General features: G+C 35.5%; 1 long non-coding RNA gene across 1 annotated transcript; it reads left to right on the forward strand.

The window, feature by feature from the left end:
* Window positions 1-8,577: 8,577 nt before the first annotated feature.
* LOC117302090 lies at window positions 8,578-10,795 on the forward strand. Its single transcript, XR_004520379.1, has 3 exons — window positions 8,578-9,023; window positions 9,507-9,664; window positions 10,079-10,795. It is a non-coding gene; the product is annotated as an uncharacterized LOC117302090 (long non-coding RNA).
* The last annotated feature ends 9,704 nt before the right edge of the window (window positions 10,796-20,499 follow it).

Raw genomic sequence — 20,499 nt, forward strand, 5'->3', positions numbered from 1 at the left:
ACAAGTATGAAACGGACCAGTGGTCCAGTGTGGTTTTCAAGCTGCTTGTATTAACTATCGACTCAAATTGAGTTAAAATAAAAGGATAATGTCTTGGGGTTTTTTCTTTTGTAGAAATGGTTTTATTAACTTAACCTGGTAATAATAATAATGCCTTAAAGGCAGTGGACACTATTGGTAATTGTCAAAGGCCAGTGTTCTCACTTGGTGTATCTCAACATATGCATAAAATAACAAATCTGTGAAAATTTGAGCTCAATGGTCGTCGAAGTTGTGAGATAATAATGAAAGAAAAAACACCCTTGTCACACAAAGTTGTGTGCGTTTAGATGGTTGATTTCGAGACCTCAAATTCTAAATCTGAGGTCTCGAAATCAAATTCGTGGAAAATTACTTCTTTCTCGAAAACTGCGTCACTTCAGAGGGAGCCAATTCTCACAATGTTTTATACCACCAACCTCTCCCCATTAATCATCGCCAAGTAAGGTTTTATGCTAATAATTATTTGGAGTAATTACCAATAGTGTCCACTGCCTTTAAATCCTATATATTAATAATAATTTGAGATAACTGGAAACATAAGCTTGTAAAATGAAAAGATATACATTTTTTCAAACTCTTCTGAGGGATCATCTAAAAATGTGATAATTTTCAAAACACTTTTTAAAGGCACCCGTTGTTGCCTTGGATCGGTCGAGTTGGTCTTTAAAAAGCGTTTATAACCGTTTGTTATAAAATGCATATGATTAGAAAGATATTGTAAAAGTAGAATACATTGGTCCACACAAACAGGCATCGAAATTGCACGGTTTTCCTTTGTCCTCGTCGACTAACACGTTCGGCCATTATTTTACGGGAGTCAAATTTTTGGACTCCCATAAATGGCCGACCGTGTTAGTTCGCACAGTAAAAGGAAAACCACGCAATTTCGAGGCAAATGTGTGTGGATCATTGTATACCTTTAAAACATCTTTCCAACCATATGCATTTTATTAAAAAAATTGTTACAATCGCTTTTTATAGACCAACTCGTCTGATCCAGGGCAACGTGTTCCTTTAAGGGTATGGGATTGTCAGGTTTTTAATCAAATCAATGGACATTTTGTATTTAAATTTTCGCTTTAAACAAGGGCCGGGTCTACATTACGGGAGCGTTGTTAAATTTGGGATTCAGTTCATGTTAAAGGCAGTGGACACTATTGGTAATTGCTCAAAATAATTATTAGCATAAAACCTTTCTTGGTGACGAGTAATGGGAGCTGTTGATAGTTTAAAACATTGTGAGAAATGGCTACCTCTGAGTTAACCTAGTTTTCGAGAGAGAAGTAATTTTTTACGAATTTGATTTTGAGACCTCAGATTTAGAATTTGAGGTCTCGAAATCAAGCATCTGAGAGCACACAACTTCGTGTGACAATGGTGTTGTTTCTTTCATTATTGTCTCGCAACTTCGACAACCAACCAAATTTTCACAAGTTTGTTATTTTATGCATATGTTGAGATACACCAAGTGAGAAGACTGATCTCTGACAATTACCAATATAGTGTCCAGTGTCTTTAAAAGAGGACAGCAAAACAAAGAAACACAAAGCAGAAATGAGATTTGGGACTTCCAGAATGAATGCTTGATAAGCAGAAACGTAATTTTATAACGAGTGTCTACTTTATATCAGGAATGTTGTTATAAGAGGACAACAAAAGAAAGAAACACAAATCAGAAATACAAGACTAAGCTCAACCTCTTTATAGACCTTTCTTTTGTTGATAAACAAACCGCCTTGGTTGGCATGGTCGGCCGAATGTTAGCAAAACACTAAATCTTAAAAACAGATGTTTTAACCAAATTCAGCATTTTCTGCAAACTTTCAATTAAATAAAATACCTCTCATAATTATTTGTTTTGTTTTTAACAAAATCAACAAATTTTGTTACATTGTTACAAAAAATAGCGATCTTTTCTTAATTTGCACTTACGGCTTTCCATAGTTTTCCCATCTGGGTTGGCAAAAACTCGGGCTGTGACGTTGCAAAAGAAAGGTCTATAGCGGTGCTCAAGGGTTGACTGTAGTCAGGACACCATTCGGTACAAGGAGAAACAGTATTCATGACTGCTGTTGTATATTGGGTACTAGCTGAAGGTAGTGGCAGCATGTTCAATGTCTATATCCTTATAAATAATCGTGTTGTTAGAGTGGAACATTCTTCCGTCAATGTTTTGTAGATGTTAAGTATAATACAGTCATCTCACTTGAATCTCTTGCAAATAATGGCAAACATTTTTAGACCACAATAATCTAGAATTATGTGAGTATTAATGCCAAATAAACCAAATTATATCCAGTTAATCAATTGTGGTTATGTTTTTAGAGACCGTGATTTCATTGACAAGATAAACCGCCCTAATCCACATAAGGCCTAGTCTTGTAATCAAGTCGGTAACTGTTAAGCGCAGTGTGGCTACAGGGGGTGTTTGTAACTAGGCAGCGCCTAACGACTTGTCATCAAGTCTACATTATGGCCAGGTATCTGAACTATATAGTCTTCAAAGCATCCTCAAAGAAACATCAAACCACCTTGTGTAACCAAAGGCATTGGACACTATTGGTAATTATTCAAACTTAAGCTCGTTACTTGGTAATGAGCAATGGAGAGCTGTTGATAGTACAAAATGATGAGAAACGGCTCCCTCTGAAGTAACACAGTTTTTTTGAGAAAGAGATACTTTCTCACTCGAATATTAAAAGGCTTCAGGCCTGACGCCTTTTTTCATATAGCACCTGCTAAAAGCACACAAATTAATTGTGCAGGGGCGTTTTTCTCTTTAATTATTCGATTACCAATTGAGTCGTAATTTTCACAGATTTGTTTCACAGATTAGGCATATGGTGGGATATACCATATGAGAATACTGGTCTTTGACAATTACCAAAACTGTCCAGTGCCTTTTAGAGATTTGGTGAATTTACAACATTTTGATGAGATTTCTTCGTTTTTAACCGATTTGTTTTATCCCACCCTGAAAAACACCCAAACAAAACTTCTTTTTTTTAAAGATCAAATCCTAAGGTGATTAAAACCATATAGGCCCTAGAAAGAATACCAAAAATTGCAGAGTAGTGCTTTTTAATTTAAACCATCAAACCACCCTCGGGTAAAATGGACTCTCTAAAGCTTCCAAAGTGACCCACGGTACAACAAGAAAAGAGAAAGAAAATGAAAACATGGGGCGACTTTGGAATGTCATTAAAAGTCTTCATTGTTAAAATGCAAATAAGGAGATCTGCGCACCGTTTACGAAGCAGCCGTTGTGGCCAAGATATCTGTATAGGAACCCTCAAAATGAAACAGAAAAGAGAAAGAAACTGAAAACAGGTGGTGACTGTGGAATGTCGCCCTCATGAATGTTCTGTTTACATGCAAATAAGAAGATCTGCGCACCGTTTTCGAACGAAGCAGCCTTTGTTGTCAATACATACCACATGGCATTGGCTGCTGGGCGCGCTGGCTGCTAGCTGGGCATTGCTGGACGGGTCGCGCTGGAGGCAGGACAGCCATTGCCGTATCTCTCGGCATTCATTTTGGACGTCGCGTGTTCTGAAGAACTTTCTTTGTAAATTTTACGATATTCGCAACCAAGGACAGTAGAGCATTCAGAAATATTTCTGCAATAGCTGTATATATAGCACGTTTATGTTGTGATATTCTACTAAAAGCTTGGCCAAGTTTTGAAGTAGGCCTACAACTAAACAATATAAGAACCGTGTGCATTTTGTCACTGGCCACTGGGGACAGTTTTCACTAAAAAACTGCAGTAGGCATATAGGCCTACTCGACACAAAATTCAATGTTGAGCCATTCCGTACTTTTCAAGGCCACAAAGTTCTATAGGTTCGACTTTTAGTATAAATTTCAACATCGGTGTTGAGCTGAAAGTGGCTTCGAGTGGAGAGGGGCTAGGGGGTTGGGGGAAGCTCCGATCCGGTGAATTGCTGCTGCGGTGAAAACTCCACGACCAAGGAAGGCCGAACACATCGATGAGCCAATGGCTTCTTGTTGACGGTCGAGGTAAGGCTTTTCCCGGGATTTTGGCCCTCCACTAAAAACAGCGTAGGTTTCTCTACGGTCCACCACACACTGGGTATAACTCAATAAACTTTAAGTAAGAGTAGTTTAAACGCAAGTATTGTATCTAAGTCCCCCTTCTTTGAAACTTTCCGTATCTTGCCACCGCTTTTTTGCTTAATTTTATATAAAAAAAAGAGTATCCCATTCCAGTAAATACTTTTTTTTTTTTTTTATATCCAATGAACAAGTAGTGGCAGGCAGGATACAGAACGTTTCTTTCATGTACATTTCTTTGCTGTTAATGTTACCTACCATTCAATTTAATCATCTGCATTTTCTTGACCCTAAAGTAATAAACTTCTCAAGCAAGTATCTTCCAGCCCAGCCCACCCTTTACAAAAAGTACCTAAATATTGGAAAATAAGTTTAATTTATTTCTCATCAAATATGACATTTCAGACAGAAATATTTCAAGGGATATTTGTCTACTATCATCATCATTAGACCGTGTGAGTTTTATGTAAATCTGTGCTCTTTATGATTTTGTTCTTACCAATTCTGTAATTTCCTTTAATATTTATTTATTGATTTATTTATTTTAGACACTGACCATCAGATGGGTGTTGAAGATCTATGGATTTGTGGTTTGTGGACGTACTAATTGGAGGTTCACCAAAGGACAAGGTAAGGAGAACTTTGTCGTGTATCCGACCTCCACTTTTAAATTTCGCTTTTTTGCGATTCACCCCTTTTGAAAAAAAGACACTGGACTTTTTCGAATTGATTGTAAAATAAAATACAAATTTGGAAATGGAAGTAAATGGAATCTGAGTAAGGTTTATGGAAACGCAAGTTCTTTTTCAAAAACTATTTTAAACAATTCTTTTATGGATGCACAATACGGAAACAAACGGTAGGCCTTTTTAGTTCAACTCAATCCCTGATGGGACATTCGTTTTGACAAACAAATGTTCTCTCTTGAATTCATTGACACATAAAACTCTCGGAATTAGGCATTATGGTGATGATTTTGAAAGACAGTTGACCTTAATTGTTAACCTTTCAAAATTGTCGACCTTTCACACAAAAATGGTGATGATTTTGAGAGACCGTTGACCTTAATTGTTGACCTTTCAAAATTGTTGACCTTTCACACAAAAAAGATAAGATGAAGCAACACTTAGATTATTGATATAGACCCAATACTGTGGAGGTCGGATAACGCAAGTTGACCTTTCAAGATCAAGATCAAGACGAAGACTTCGAAGTGTAAGAGAAGATCTAACCCGTTCTCTTGCAGAGTCCCACCCCTCGTACCGCCCCTTCCCCCCAAGATGCTCTTCGATCTTGTTGATGTTGTCCTTACTTGTAGAGCTTTCATGGTGACTTCATACTGTCTTGGTATTTCTTGATTGGCATATTGGTCGAAGCCAATGATGCTTTTTAATTAGGAGACTAGTCTTACTGGAAAATTTCTGTCGTGGTTGTTTACTTCAATTCGTCAGTTGTCATGTTTATTAAATTATGTTATTAACATTTTTTATTTCAATTAAGAGTAATGTTTACAAAGGCGTACAAAATCCAACCAATAATATATTTTGTTTAAATGATGAGTATTTCTTTCTTAATTGAAGTAAAAACTAAAAACAATACAAAAATATACAAAACAAAAATAGATTCTGCACTTTTATCTGTACTTTGAGTAATTATGCTGTTAAATTTTCCTGTGTCCACTCGTCATTCATTTTGATTATTTAGCCTATGCTTGACTTAGGAGTATTAAATAAATAATTTATTTTATGTAAATTATAATTTACATATTTAAATTAATATTTAAATATTCCTAATATGTAGAAATTTGTCAACTAATTTAGCCCTTAACAAAATTACAAAATAATACAATAATTTTTTAAACAACATAGGGCCTAAGCTGATTTGATGGTTAATGTTCGATTTAGGAATATTAATGTAAATAGATAATTTTAGACAAGCTAAAATAAATATTTACATAAAAAATTCCTAATATCAGCATTGCATCAAATCTGAATGAAGAATTTGTCAACTAGGAATTAGGTGTTTGAACATAAAATAACATAATGTATAAGCAACTACGCTTTACCACATGCCCAAAAAGATAAAAGTGTTATTTCAAGAGGTGGGTGGGTGTTGGGGGGGGGTATTTAAGAGAAAACGAGCTTTTTAAAAGCTTAAGTCCCGAATTGCAAATCTCTCAGTTTATAAGCCCACAGGGCTAATTGCAGATACCCATTCTAAACTATTTACTCCTGGAGAGGTGCGAAAAATATTGAAAGAAAGAAGTAAATTCCGTAAAAAAAAAATTTAAAAAAAAGTGAACGCAATAATAAGAAACCCGAGGACGATGGACGATGAGAGAGAAGAAAGGTTTGGAGGAAAGAAATAGTAATGTTTTTGAAAACAAAAATTATAATATTTTTTTTAACAAGTCAATGGATGATTAATGTTTGATTTGGGAGTAGAGTAAAAAATGTTATTTACATCAGGTAAATGGCTTATTTACATATTCCTAATATCAGCATTATATCACTCCTTATATTCTAGTACAACTAAACAAATAAAAAGACAACAATTTGCTGTAAAACTTGCTCAATTAGATCAAAGTTCAAACAAACGAATAAGGATACTAACTTATAGAAAACACAAGCTCTTAGCTAGTCCCACCGAAATGCAAAAAAAATGCTGCGAACAAAGCCGGGCAAAATGTGAAGGAAAAAAAACAAACAAAAAATAAGGAAAAAAAAAGTTGGTGCCAGGAAAGAAATGATGAAAAAAAGTTGGTGAAAGGAAAAAAATGATGAGGACTAGACGAGATCGTCCATGAATGGGGGAAGACATCATGGATGCCGTTAGGTAAATATGATGGTAAAACAGAAAGGCCTAGAGATAAGACTAACTCCATACTTTCTCAGCAGGAGGTAAAGTATATAACCTGTGACTGGCGTAGTACTTAGTCTTGATTCAAGATGCTCGTTCTCATTTCCTATGCGGTGACTCGAAACATGCAGTTTCACCTACAGACAGTACCAAAACAAGTCCCTATAAATATATATAAAATGACATTATACCGTCTTGAACCAAAACTAAGCACCACGCTGTCAACAGTAGAAGCAAAGAACTTGACTAGAAGATGAAGACTCGAGTGAGTCCCTGAGTGACTGGAGGTCAGCTGGATGTCAGCAGTTTGGAGCAAAGGTTGAGGCAAAGTATCTGGTAAAAGTATTGTGTAATAATAATAATAACCAGTTTTTATATAATATAGCGCTTTTCACACCCGAGGGTTTCTCAAAGGCTTCCAATATTATTACCCCTGGTCACTGGGCCTTCAATCATTCCTTAAACCATCTCAGCTCCCTGGGTCGTATATACAGCCTGTGCAACAATAATTATTATGCGCTACTCGGCTAAACCAATCACAAGAACCATCTCTGCCCTTAATTATAATTAAGTGTCTTGCTCAGGGGTTTAAGTGGGAAATAAAAAATAACCAAAGTTTACTCCACAGCCTAACCCTTTTATCTCCACAGATTTGGCAGTTAACGTTTATTGTTTTCAAAGGCTAATTACATTGTTTTTGTTTTCCCGCAGTCTGTTGCTAAAGAGGATGTTGTGGCGAGCCAATTTGCACAGTTGGCAGCTGTATGATGACATCGACTTGGTAAAGTATTGTGGTTATCTCAAATAAACCAAACTGACCTTGGCTAATATAAATGTGACTCCAAAAATGCTAAACTTCTGGACAACTTTTTTTTCCAAAAAGCAGATCAGGTTTTCTTCTTCAAGACTTCTTCAAGATGATGATTAGCTTTTGTGCTGAAGTCTTCGCTGAGATTCTGCCTAAACCAGCAGGGACCGAAGTCATGCAAAGATTGGTATTGTATCAGGTTATAAAGTTACAAGTTACTCTCTAATGTAAGAGAGTGAAAAAAAAACAATCTTTATACATTTCGAGTTGTCCCTCAAATGGCTCCTTAAAAAGAGTGGTGGTTATTTCACTCTTTTAGAGAGGTTTCAATTCACTGACTCCAGGACAGAGTGAACAAAAATCACTCAAAAAGATGCAAACTTCAATGTAAAAGAATGGAAGACCACCCGAAAAAGAGTTGTCCCTCATATGGCTCTTCAAAGAGTGTTCTTCCACTCTTTTGCATTTATTAGAGAGTACTGGTTGAGAAACTACTACATGTGACAACTCGCTCAAGAAATGTGGAGGATCACAAACAAACCTACAACATTTAATTGATATATTTTCAGATGAATTTTGTTTTGCAAAAAACAAAAACAGATTGTGAATCTCTCAGTGGTTGTTACCAAGTTGAGATTCTAATAACAGAAGAGTGTCTGAATGATTAGCCATATAACCACGGGAAACAACTTTGACCTTGTGTTTGTACTATACAACAAATCGCTCGAGAAATGTGGAGGATCATGAACACTAATCTACAATGATTCGATGATAATCTTTGAAGGACAAATTTAACTTTTTAATGTCTCATAATCAGCAGTCGAAATATCATTTGAGAATAAAATACAACAAGCATAACTGACCAGCGCCAATGAACAAGGCCAAACAACAGTTACTGCAGACCCAAACTTAAACCCTCATTTGAAACACTAAGATAAGCTCTTGTGATTTATCATAATGATTTTTTAAATACTAATTTAGATTTTACCCTTTCACCGATATGTGCACTGTCAGTTTTATAGCACATATCGGTGTAAAGGTAAAACCAAAATCAATCTTGATGCAAATTTAAAAAAACATGATAAATTCGTCTGTCCCTTCTTAATTTCTCTCAGTAGTGCGATGTCTCTTCGACTACAACTGGACCTGAGCATCGCCGGAGGATTGCCTACAACTGGGACCTATTTGGATGACCATCGCTGCAGATGCAGCAGGTCAATCACGGACTGCTTCATTGGTAAGCTTGAAAAAACTAATTCCACAACTTTTCCTTGAAGATAAGGTCGATCATCAAAAAAAACCAAAGGGGGATAATGATTCAGAATGAGCACCTTTGCAGGTTTCAGACTGTGATTTGAAAGACATTTCAATCATTGAGTTTCAATCATTGAGTCTGCAATAAGTACTCTATATTAACCAAATAACATGGTGGAAAACTTCAGTAAATACGAGGTCAAGTTTGGCAGATGATTTTTACAAAACTTTGAATATTAATTTTGGCTTTACCCATATTCACCGATGTGTGAACAGCACCGTATACATCAGTATTTTCCTGAAATGTGAACAAATCACAGACACTGTCGTACATAATACTCGGTGGGGTTCGAACTGATTGGAGCTGGCGGAGGATTTTCTTGCACACATGTCGGCAAGTGATACTTGTAATGCAAATAACTCATCAAAACTCATCTTTGAAAACATTGTTTAATTTCTATCATAGGTTGAGACGAGCGGGCGCCTCCAGCTGAAGAAGAACTTTGGCAAGACGTTGGTCAGATGACTCTCTCCACTACAAGTCCAACCGTTCAAATGCCGTGATGTTGAGGCTATAACTACCACTTTTGGACTTGGTGCAAAGAGTCAACCGCAGACCACTTGGTAAGTTTTAGACAACTTCTCTCTGAAGAGAAGGTTCATCCTACAAATTTGGCAAAGGAGTTCTCGTTTCAAATTAGCACATTTGGAGGTTTCAAGTCATCGATTTGAAAGAATACATTCATCCCACCCATCCTTTAGCTTGCATAAACCATGGATGTAGCTACCTCCATGCATAAACACACCGAACAACAGCTGGTGGAAAACTTTATTAAAACAAAAAGTCAAATTAATAGTCAGTGAAGAATTTAAAAAGCACAACAAGTTCAACTAAACCTGGAATGTTGAGTCTTGAGATGGAGAAGAATTTCTTGCACACATTCTAGCATGTAGATTGATCCCCCAAAACAACTGCTACTTGTAATGAAAATAATTTCTCAAAACTCATCTTTGACATTTGTTTAATTTCTACCTCAGAGTGAGACAACGACCTTTGACCTCTTGAGGCTCATCAACACTTTTTGGACCGAGTCCCACCCAAGCTGAAGGAGAACTGTGGCAAGTCTAGCCAGACAACTCTCCGCTTCAAGTTCAACCGTTCAAGTGACTGATAGGATGTGGAGGTTACCAACGATCTTGGACTGTGATGATCATCCAAAGAAAGAACTGGGCCAAGTCTAGCTAGATTACTCTTCACACTACAAGTTTTAACATTTTTACAAAGTGACATGGTTGTTGAGGATACCAACCATTTTATGGACTAACACCTGGAGAACTGCGTCATCGTTCGGGTAACATAATGATTTTGATCACCGCTGCTTTTTGGACTTCAAGAACCACCAGAAGAAGCACTTGTCAAGTCTAGCTAGATGACTCTTCACTATAAGTTTTAACTTTTACAAAGTGACGTGGTTGTTTTTGAGAATAACCACCATTTTATGGACTAACACCTGGAGAACTGCGTCATCGTTCGGGTGACATTATGAATTTGATCACCGCTGTGTTTTGGACTTGTGAGCCACCAGTAGAAGGACTTGTCAAGTCTAGGTAGTTGACTCTTCACTACAAGTTTTAACTTTTACAAAGTGACGTGGTTGTTGTTGAGAATAACCACCGTGTTTGTATGGACTAACACCTAAAGAACTGCGCCATTTCAGGTGACGTGATTTTGATCACCGCTGCTTTTTGGACTTGTGAGCCACCAGAGGACTGAGGACTTGTCAAGTCCAGCTATGACTCTCCACTACAAGTTTTAACTGTCACAAATGACGCAGTGATATTTTACACTAACGCTTTTTTGGACTGTCATAAAATGAAGAAAGACTTTGTCAAAATCTGGGCCCAACTTCATAGAGCTGCTTTATTAAGCAACAAATATTGATAAACAATTGTCTGCTAAGCAGAAATGAGCAGGATTCCAGTCAAACCATTCTGGTAAGCATATTTTTGTTCTGCTTAGCTACTTTTTTTCTGCTGAAGCAGCTCTATGAAATTGGGCCCAGATGATGATTCCCCATCAACTGATGGCGCCCTACTCTACGACACTCAAGGGGAGGACCATATCTGAATTTCTGGCTGTGGCTATGGCTGCAGTTGCTGCTTTGGGCCTCGTATCATACTTTAACAAATGCTCATGTGACGATTAAGCCGTATCCACAGCCACTAATTCAGATACAGCCTTCTTTTTTTATAGATAGTTGGTTACTCAATAGACCATTTTGAGATATGGTGGACACAATTAAATTGCACTATACGTGGCTTGGGTAAATCTGTCTGTATACAAACCAAACCACAGCACACTGCCATTATTGTGTCTGCCATACTTCAAACAAAAATTATATTTTTTTCTTGAATCCATCAAACTCCAATGCAGTATAGACCTTTATCACGCCGTCATCATCTTGGTCATGTCCATATCAGTAATGCATGCTAACATTCATTGCGCCAACATGGCACCATCCAGCCTCAGTTTGGTTACAATGAGTTGGAATGGAGTAAAATCAAGATGGGCACAGCGTGATAAAGGTATATTGTACAAGTAGTTGGTTTGATAAAATTGGCAACCCTGCCTGGGGTGGAATTCACAAAGAGTAAGGACTAGTCTTGTTTTATACTATCAACCTCTCCCCATAATACTCGTTACCAAGTGAGGTTTTATGCTAATAATTATTTTGAGTAATTACCAACTGTGTCCACTGCCTATTGATGCAATATGTCACTAAAGCTTGTTTGATATTGGATATTGGACATTTTCACATTGTACAGCGAATATTAATGTTGCTTTTTAAAAAATTGAGATTTCTTCACTCTTATATTGAGTGTAAACCTTAAAAATACTCCTAAATATATTGTTGTAGAAAATCTCTTTCGTTACAAGGTGCAAAGCAGCTTTACTGGGCTTAATAATTTTAACTCTGTAGGCTTATGATATTGTGTTCTCGTATGGTGCGCTTTGTAAAAATTGATTTGATACATGTAGGTCTGTTATTATTATTAAATGAAACAAGCTTAACCTTATTATTGCTGTAGTTATTGTGATACCACTGATTTATAATTTCACCCTCACACTCCTCCAAACAAAAAAATGGTTAGAAGCCTATAGCCTAAACATCATCTTTCGATTACAAGGCATTCGTTAAAGAAACATTTCATTTCGAAGTGATGTGTAGGCCCCCCCCTAGTGTAAGTAAACTACAAATAAATTAGTTTTCGTATTCCCAAATTTGAATCTGAGAAGTGTACTGCAGTAACGCTTCTCAGACTGAATATTCCTGTTCCTATTCCTGCATTGAGATTATTCGCTCCCGTTTTTCGACGATATTAAAAAATAAATTGCAGTTTGAAATGAATTTTTCACACGTTAGATTTATTGTATGAATCTGCATTAATAACTAACTGAACTTAATTTTACACAGTATATGACTTTTTGAATGAATGTTCAAGATTAGTAAGGCCTAAATGGTAGTTGCTACAGTTGAAAGTCTTGTAATTTGTGTGCAGAAATGAAATAAAATGAAGAATTCAAAAATAAAAATAGAAAACCATTAATGTGTAGAGTTTTACCCCCATTTATTTTCCCCAACTTATTTGGACAATTTGTTTTAGTTAAAGGAACACTTTGCCTTGGATCGGGCGAGTTGGTCTTTGACAAGTGTTTGAAACCGTTTGTTATGAAATGTTTATGGTTTGATAGATTGTTTAAAAGTAGAATAATAATGATCCACACAATGCCTTAAAATTGCACTGTTTTTCTCTTATCGCTAACTAACACGGTCGGCCATTTTTGGGGTCAAAATTTTGACTCCACAAAAAGGCCGACCGGGTTTTTTCGCGACGTAAAAGGAAAACCACGCAGTTTTTAATTTTCGGCATTTTTGTGTAGATCATTATATTTTACTTTTAAATTATCCATCTAACCATATGCATTTTATAACAAACGGTTACAAACGTTTTTCTAAAAACCAACTCGACCGATCCCAGGCAACGTGTTCTGATATCACTTACATACTACGGGCATGTTTTCTGTATTAAGTGACATGCCCTTGCAAGTAGATTACTGTTGGCCCAGCATTGATTAGTTAAAAATAGGTCAACAAAAACTGGACACATCACAACAGATAATGATGCAAAAGTCTCATAAGATTTTTCATTCGGGCCGTGGTGGAGTGAACTGCTGGACTTACCCCCTTGTGATTTTTTTCAAAATTGTTGGCCTAAAATTGATAAAACTGCTGGCCTTGCCCATTGTGATATTTTCATCTTTTTAGGCTAGAAGTGATAAAACTCAGCTGGACTTGCCCCCTTGTAATTTTATCAATTTTAGGCCAAAAATTGAAAACAATCCAACGGGTTGCCCCAAGTCCAGGAGATGTTCAACAATTCCATCTTTATAGCGGCGTGTTAAACTTTGTTTGTTTTACTTGTATTTCACTATATTGTTATTGATTAATAGCAAGTAGCTCCGTAGCCACACCGATACGCAATGGACTGGGAGCTACGAGACCCGGGTTCGAAACCCATGAGTGTCTTTTTCTATTTTGCTTGGACGCATGGAATGTATTATTTAAGTAGTATTAAAATCATCTCCAAACACCAGCGGGCACTGTGGCGACACAGTGTACTGGATAGTTCCATTGTGCGTGCAATCCAGAGCTGGGACACCGGTTCGAATCCTACCCGTACCAAGAGGGACATAACTTTTACTGCTTGCACCAGTAATGGATTGGGGTCCGTCATGTCTATCCCCAAATTAGGTGTGGATGAATTTACCGTGTGAGAGAGTAAAGGAGGGACCGGGACGGCAAGTCCTATAAGGGTTCTAATGGGTGATCACCACGCTGGTTTCGGCCAGACTTTGAGTCCCCTGAACGCCTGGTCGTCACTCTGACTAACTCTTTGCACATATTTACTCTAATTTTAGTTCATTTAAGTTCATTTGAACCAACAAGGCCTTGTGAATTTTTTTCAAAAAAAGTTACAAGCCGTGTGAATTTTTCTCCAAAAAAGTTACAAGGCCTTGTTAAAAAAAGTTAAAACGTTACAAGCCTTGTGAATTTTTCTCAAAAAAAGTTACAAGGCCTTGTGAATTTTTCTCAAAAAAATTATAGCCTTGTATATTATTCTCAAAAAAAGTTACAAGGCTAAAATAAAGTTACAATTTTCCTCAAAAAAAGTTACAAGCCTTGTGAATTTTCCTCAAAAAAAGTTACAAGCCTTGTGAATTTTTCTCAACAAAAGTTACAAGCCTTGTGAATTTTTCTCAACAAAAGGTACAAGGCTATAGCTTTGTGAATTTTCCTCAAAAAAGTTACAAGGACTTGTGAATTTTTCTCAAAAAAAGTTATAAGGCCTTGTGAATAATTCTCCAAAAAAGTTACAAGGCTAAAAAAAAGTAATAAGGCTATAGCCTTGTGAATTTTTCTCAAAAAAAGTAACAAGGCTATAGCCTTGTGAATATTTCTCCAAAAAAGTCACAAGGCTATAGCCTTGTGAATTTTTCTCAAAAAAAGTTACAAGGCTATAGCCTTGTGAATATTTCTCAGAAAAAGTCACAAGGCTATTGTGAATTTGTGAATTTTTCTTTAAAAAAGTTACAAGGCTATATATAGCCTTGTGAATATTTCCCAAAAAAAGTCACAAGGCTATAGCTTTGTGAATTTTTCTCAAAAAAACTTACAAGGCTATAGCCTTGTGAATTTTTCTCAAAAAAGTAACAAGGCTATAACAGCCTTGTGAATTTTTTTCAAAAAAGTTACAAGGCTATAGCCTTGTGAATATTTCTCAAAACAAGTCACAAGCCTTTAGCTTTGTGAATATTTCTCAAAAAAAGTTACAAGGCTATAGCTTTGTAAATTTTTCTCAAACAAAGTTACAAGTGAATATTTCTCAAAAAAAGTCACAAGGCTTTAGCTTTGTGAATATTTCTCGAAAAAAGTTACAAGGCTTTAGCTTTGTGAATTTTTCTCAAAAAAAGGTACAAGGCTATAGCCTTGTGAACTTTTCGTTAAAAAAGTTACAAGGCTATAGCCTTGTGAACTTTTCTTTAAAAAAGTAACAAGGCTATAGCTTTGTAAATTTTTCTCAAAAAAAGTTACAAGTGAATATTTCTCAAAAAAAGTCACAAGGCTATAGCCTTGTGAATATTTCTCAAAAAAAGTCACAAGGCTTTAGCTTTGTGAATTTTTCTCAAAAAAAGTTACAAGGCTATAACAGCCTTGTGAATTTTTCTCAAAAAAGTTACAAGGCCTTGTGAATTTTTCTCAAAAAAAGTTACAAGGCTATAGCCTTGTGAACTTTTCTTTAAAAAAGTTACAAGGCTATAGCCTTGTGAATATTTCTCCAAAAAAGTCACAAGGCTATAGCCTTGTGAATATTTCTCCAAAAAAGTCACAAGGCCTTGTGAATTTTCCTCAAAAAAAGTTACAAGCCTTGTGAATTTTTCTCAACAAAAGTTACAAGCCTTGTGAATTTTTCTCAACAAAAGTTACAAGGCTATAGCTTTGTGAATTTTCCTCAAAAAAGTTACAAGGCCTTGTGAATTTTTCTCAAAAAAAGTTATAAGGCCTTGTAAATAATTCTCCAAAAAAGTTACAAGGCTAAAAAAAAGTAATAAGGCTATAGCCTTGTGAATTTTTCTCAAAAAAAGTAACAAGGCTATAGCCTTGTGAATATTTCTCCAAAAAAGTCACAAGGCTATAGCCTTGTGAATTTTTCTCAAAAAAAGTTACAAGGCTATAGCCTTGTGAATATTTCTCAGAAAAAGTCACAAGGCTATAGCCTTGTGAATATTTCTCCAAAAAAGTCACAAGGCCTTGTGAATTTTTCTCAAAAAAAGTTACAAGGCTATAGCCTTGTGAATATTTCTCAAAAAAAGTCACAAGGCTATAGCCTTGTGAATTTTTCTTTAAAAAAGTTACAAGGCTATAGCCTTGTGAATATTTCTCAAAACAAGTCACAAGCCTTTAGCTTTGTGAATATTTCTCAAAAAAAGTTACAAGGCTATAGCTTTGTAAATTTTTCTCAAAAAAAGTTACAAGTGAATATTTCTCAAAAAAAGTCACAAGGCTTTAGCTTTGTGAATATTTCTCAAAAAAAGTTACAAGGCTTTAGCTTTGTGAATTTTTCTCAAAAAAAGGTACAAGGCTATAGCCTTGTGAACTTTTCGTTAAAAAAGTTACAAGGCTATAGCCTTGTGAACTTTTCTTTAAAAAAGTAACAAGGCTATAGCTTTGTAAATTTTTCTCAAAAAAAGTTACAAGTGAATATTTCTCAAAAACAGTCACAAGGCTTTAGCTTTGTGAATTTTTCTCAAAAAAAGTTACAAGGCTATAACAGCCTTGTGAATTTTTCTCAAAAAAGTTACAAGGCCTTGTGAATTTTTCTCAAAAAAAGTTACAAGGCTATAGCCTTGTGAACTTTTCTTTAAAAAAGTTACAAGGCTATAGCCTTGTGAATATTTCTCCAAAAAAGTCACAAGGCTATAGCCTTGTGAATATTTCTCCAAAAAAGTCACAAGGCCTTGTGAATTTTTCTCAAAAAAAGTTACAAGGCTATAGCCTTGTGAATATTTCTCAAAAAAAGTCACAAGGCTATAGCCTTGTGAATTTTTCTTTAAAAAAGTTACAAGGCTATATATAGCCTTGTGAATATTTCTCAAAAAAAGTCACAAGGCTATAGCTTTGTGAATTTTTCTCAAAAAAAGTTACAAGGCTATAGCCTTGTGAATTTTTCTAAAAAAAGTTACAAGGCTATAACAGCCTTGTGAATTTTTCTCAAAAAAGTTACAAGGCCTTGTGAATATTTCTCAAAAAAAGTCACAAGGCTTTAGCTTTGTGAATTTTTCTCAAAAAAGTCACAAGGCTATAGCCTTGTGAATATTTCTCAAAAAAGTCACAAGCCTTTAGCTTTGTGAATATTTCTCAAAAAAAGTCACAAGGCTTTAGCCTTGTGAATTTTTCTCAAAAAAAGTTACAAGGCCATAGCCTTGTGAATATTTCTCAAAAAAGTCACAAGGCTTTAGCTTTGTGAATTTTTCTTAAAAAAAGTTATAGCCTTGTGAATATTTCTCAAAAAAAGTCACAAGCCTTTAGCTTTGTGAATATTTCTCAAAAAAAGTCACAAGGCTTTAGCTTTGTAAATTTTTCTCAAAAAAAGTTACAAGGCTATAGCCTTGTGAATATTTCTCAAAAAAAGTCACAAGGCCTTGTGAATATTTCTCAAAAAAAGTCACAAGGCTTTAGCTTTGTAAATTTTTCTCAAAAAAAGTTACAAGGTTATAGCCTTGTGAATATTTCTCCAAAAAAGTCACAAGGCCTTGTGAATATTTCTCAAAAAAAGTCACAAGGCTATAGCCTTGTGAATATTTCTCAAAAAAATCACAAGGCTATAGCCTTGTGAATATTTCTCAAAAAAAGTCACAAGGCTTTAGCTTTGTGAATTTTTCTCAAAAAAAGTTACAAGGCTATAACAGCCTTGTGAATTTTTCTCAAAAAAGTTACAAGGCCTTGTGAATTTTTCTTTAAAAAAGTTACAAGGCTATATATAGCCTTGTGAATATTTCTCAAAAAAAGTCACAAGGCTTTGTGAATTTTTCTCAAAAAAACTTACAAGGCTATAGCCTTGTGAATTTTTCTCAAAAAAGTTACAAGGCTATAACAGCCTTGTGAATTTTTCTCAAAAAAGTTACAAGGCCTTGTGAATTTTTCTCAAAAAAAGTTACAAGGCTATAGCCTTGTGAACTTTTCTTTAAAAAAGTTACAAGGCTATAGCCTTGTGAATATTTCTCAAAACAAGTCACAAGCCTTCAGCTTTGTGAATATTTCTCAAAAAAAGTTACAAGGCTATAGCTTTGTAAATTTTTCTCAAAAAAAGTTACAAGGCTATAGCCTTGTGAATATTTCTCAAAAAAAGTCACAAGGCTATAGCATTGTGAATATTTCTCAAAAAAAGTCACAAGGCTATAGCCTTGTGAATATTTCTCAAAAAAAGTCACAAGGCTTTAGCTTTGTGAATATTTCTCAAAAAAAGTTACAAGGCTTTAGCTTTGTGAATTTTTCTCAAAAAAAGTTACAAGGCTATAGCCTTGTGAATTTTTCTCAAAAAAGGTTACAAGGCTATAACAGCCTTGTGAATTTTTCTCAAAAAAGTTACAAGGCCTTGTGAATTTTTCTCAAAAAAAGTTACAAGGCTATAACCTTGTGAACTTTTCTTTTTCCTTGTGAATATTTCTCCAAAAAAGTCACAAGGCTATAGCCTTGTGAATATTTCTCCAAAAAAGTCTATAGCCTCACAAGGCTATAGCCTTGTGAATTTTTCTCCAAAAAAGTTACAAGGCTATAGCCTTGTGAATATTTCTCAAAAAAAGTCACAAGCCTTTAGCTTTGTGAATATTTCTCAAAAAAAGTCACAAGGCTTTAGCTTTGTAAATTTTTCTCAAAAAAGTCACAAGGCTATATGCCTTGTGAATTTGTCTTTAAAAAAGTTACAAGGCTATCTCAAAAAAAGTTACAAGGCTATAATAGCCTTGTGAATTTTTCTCAAAAAAAGTTACAAGCCTTGTGAATTTTTCTCAAAATAAATTTGCAATGCCTTGTGAATTTTTCTCAAAAAAGTTACAAGGCTAAAATTTATAAAACTGTTTGTTTGTATAAACAAATAAAACCAGATAAAATACCAAATACTTTGGTGTGTATATAGATGGTTCAAATGAACTAAAATTAGAGTAAATATGTGCAAAGAGTTAGTCAGAGTGACGACCAGGCGTTCAGGGGACTCAAAGTCTGGCCGAAACCAGCGTGGTGATCACCCATTAGAACCCTTATAGGACTTGCCGTCCCGGTCCCTCCTTTACTCTCCCACACGGTAAATTCATCCACACCTAATTTGGGGATAGACATGACGGACCCCAATCCATTACTGGTGCAAGCAGTAAAAGTCATGTCCCTCTTGGTACGGGTAGGATTCGAACCGGTGTCCCAGCTCTGGATTGCACGCATTGGAACTATCCAGTGCACCGTGTCGCCACAGTGCCCGTTGGTGTTTGGTGATGATTTTAATACTACTTAAATAATTCATTCCATGCGTCCAAGCAAAATAGGAAAAAAACACACATGGGATTCGAACCCGGGTCTACCAGCTCCCGGTCCAATGCGTATTGAGTCTAGCTACAACACTACCTGCTATTATAAGAGGAACATTTATAGTGAAATACGTTTAAAACAGACATAGTTTAACACGCCGCTATAAAGATGGGGTTATTAAATACAATTGTTTATTAGAATTAAAACACATTTAGAAAAATGTATTACTGATAAATCGTTGTCAACTGTAGGCCTAAGGCTATGACGAGGCTATAAAACAAATGCCCTGGCCAGACCGCCGACAGTTCCAAATTGAGCACAGGTGTCCCCGGAAGTAGCAATACAATATTTGAAGTACAACATTTTGGCCTTGTGATATTTTCAATTCTCAGCCTAAAATTGATAAAACTCAGCTTGACCCTTGTTATTTTTTAATTTCCACCTAAATTTGATAAAACTGCGTGATTTGTGATTTTTTCAACATTTGGCCTAAATTTGATCAAACTGCTGGACTTACCCCTTGTGACTTTTCAATTTTTGGGCCTTAAATTAATAAAACTGCTGGACTGCAAGGTCACCCTTGTGACTTTTCCCATTTTGGGGCCTTAAATTAATAACACTGCGGGACTTACCCCTAGTGACTTTTGTCTAAATTTGATAAAACTGCTGGACTTACCCTTGTGATTTTTTCAACTTTTGGTCTTAAATTGATAAATTGCTAGACTTACCCCTCGTGATTTTTTTTTATTTTTGGACTAAAATTGGTAAAACTGCTGGACTAACCCCTTGTGAGTTTTTAAAATATCGGCCTAAAATTTATAAAACTGCTAAACTTTCCCCTTGTAGTTTATTTTTGATTTTTGGCGATCAAAAATGTGAGTCAGTAGGCAAATTTGATAGGAATGCAAGGCTTTCCCTCACGATTTTTATTTCTCAAAGTAGATCCATAAAAATTTTAGTTTACATTGAATTTAATGGTATCACTCTTCCAGCGCATTGAATTTTGTAAAATGCGCTTTATAAGTCTCGTTTATTATTATTACATGTATTGTTATTATTAGACCCTCTTTAGAACAACAAAACCAAATTGTTTTGATTAAGTTTTTGCAAAATATTAAGTTATGTACGATGTGACCTGTGACATCAAATGTTTACAAAAGGGCCACAGAGCATGGACACCCTGCATGCACGATTTGTACACAGCCCCAATGGAAGAAAACATCAAATCTTATATTTTATGGAGATTGCACTATCCAATTTTTGTCAACTTTGATATGATGATAGGGGGCACATCTCAAACCTTTCAATTTTTTTTACTTT

Source organism: Asterias rubens, chromosome 18 (genome assembly GCF_902459465.1).
Source record: "Asterias rubens chromosome 18, eAstRub1.3, whole genome shotgun sequence".
Classification (NCBI taxonomy): Eukaryota; Metazoa; Echinodermata; class Asteroidea; order Forcipulatida; family Asteriidae; genus Asterias; species Asterias rubens.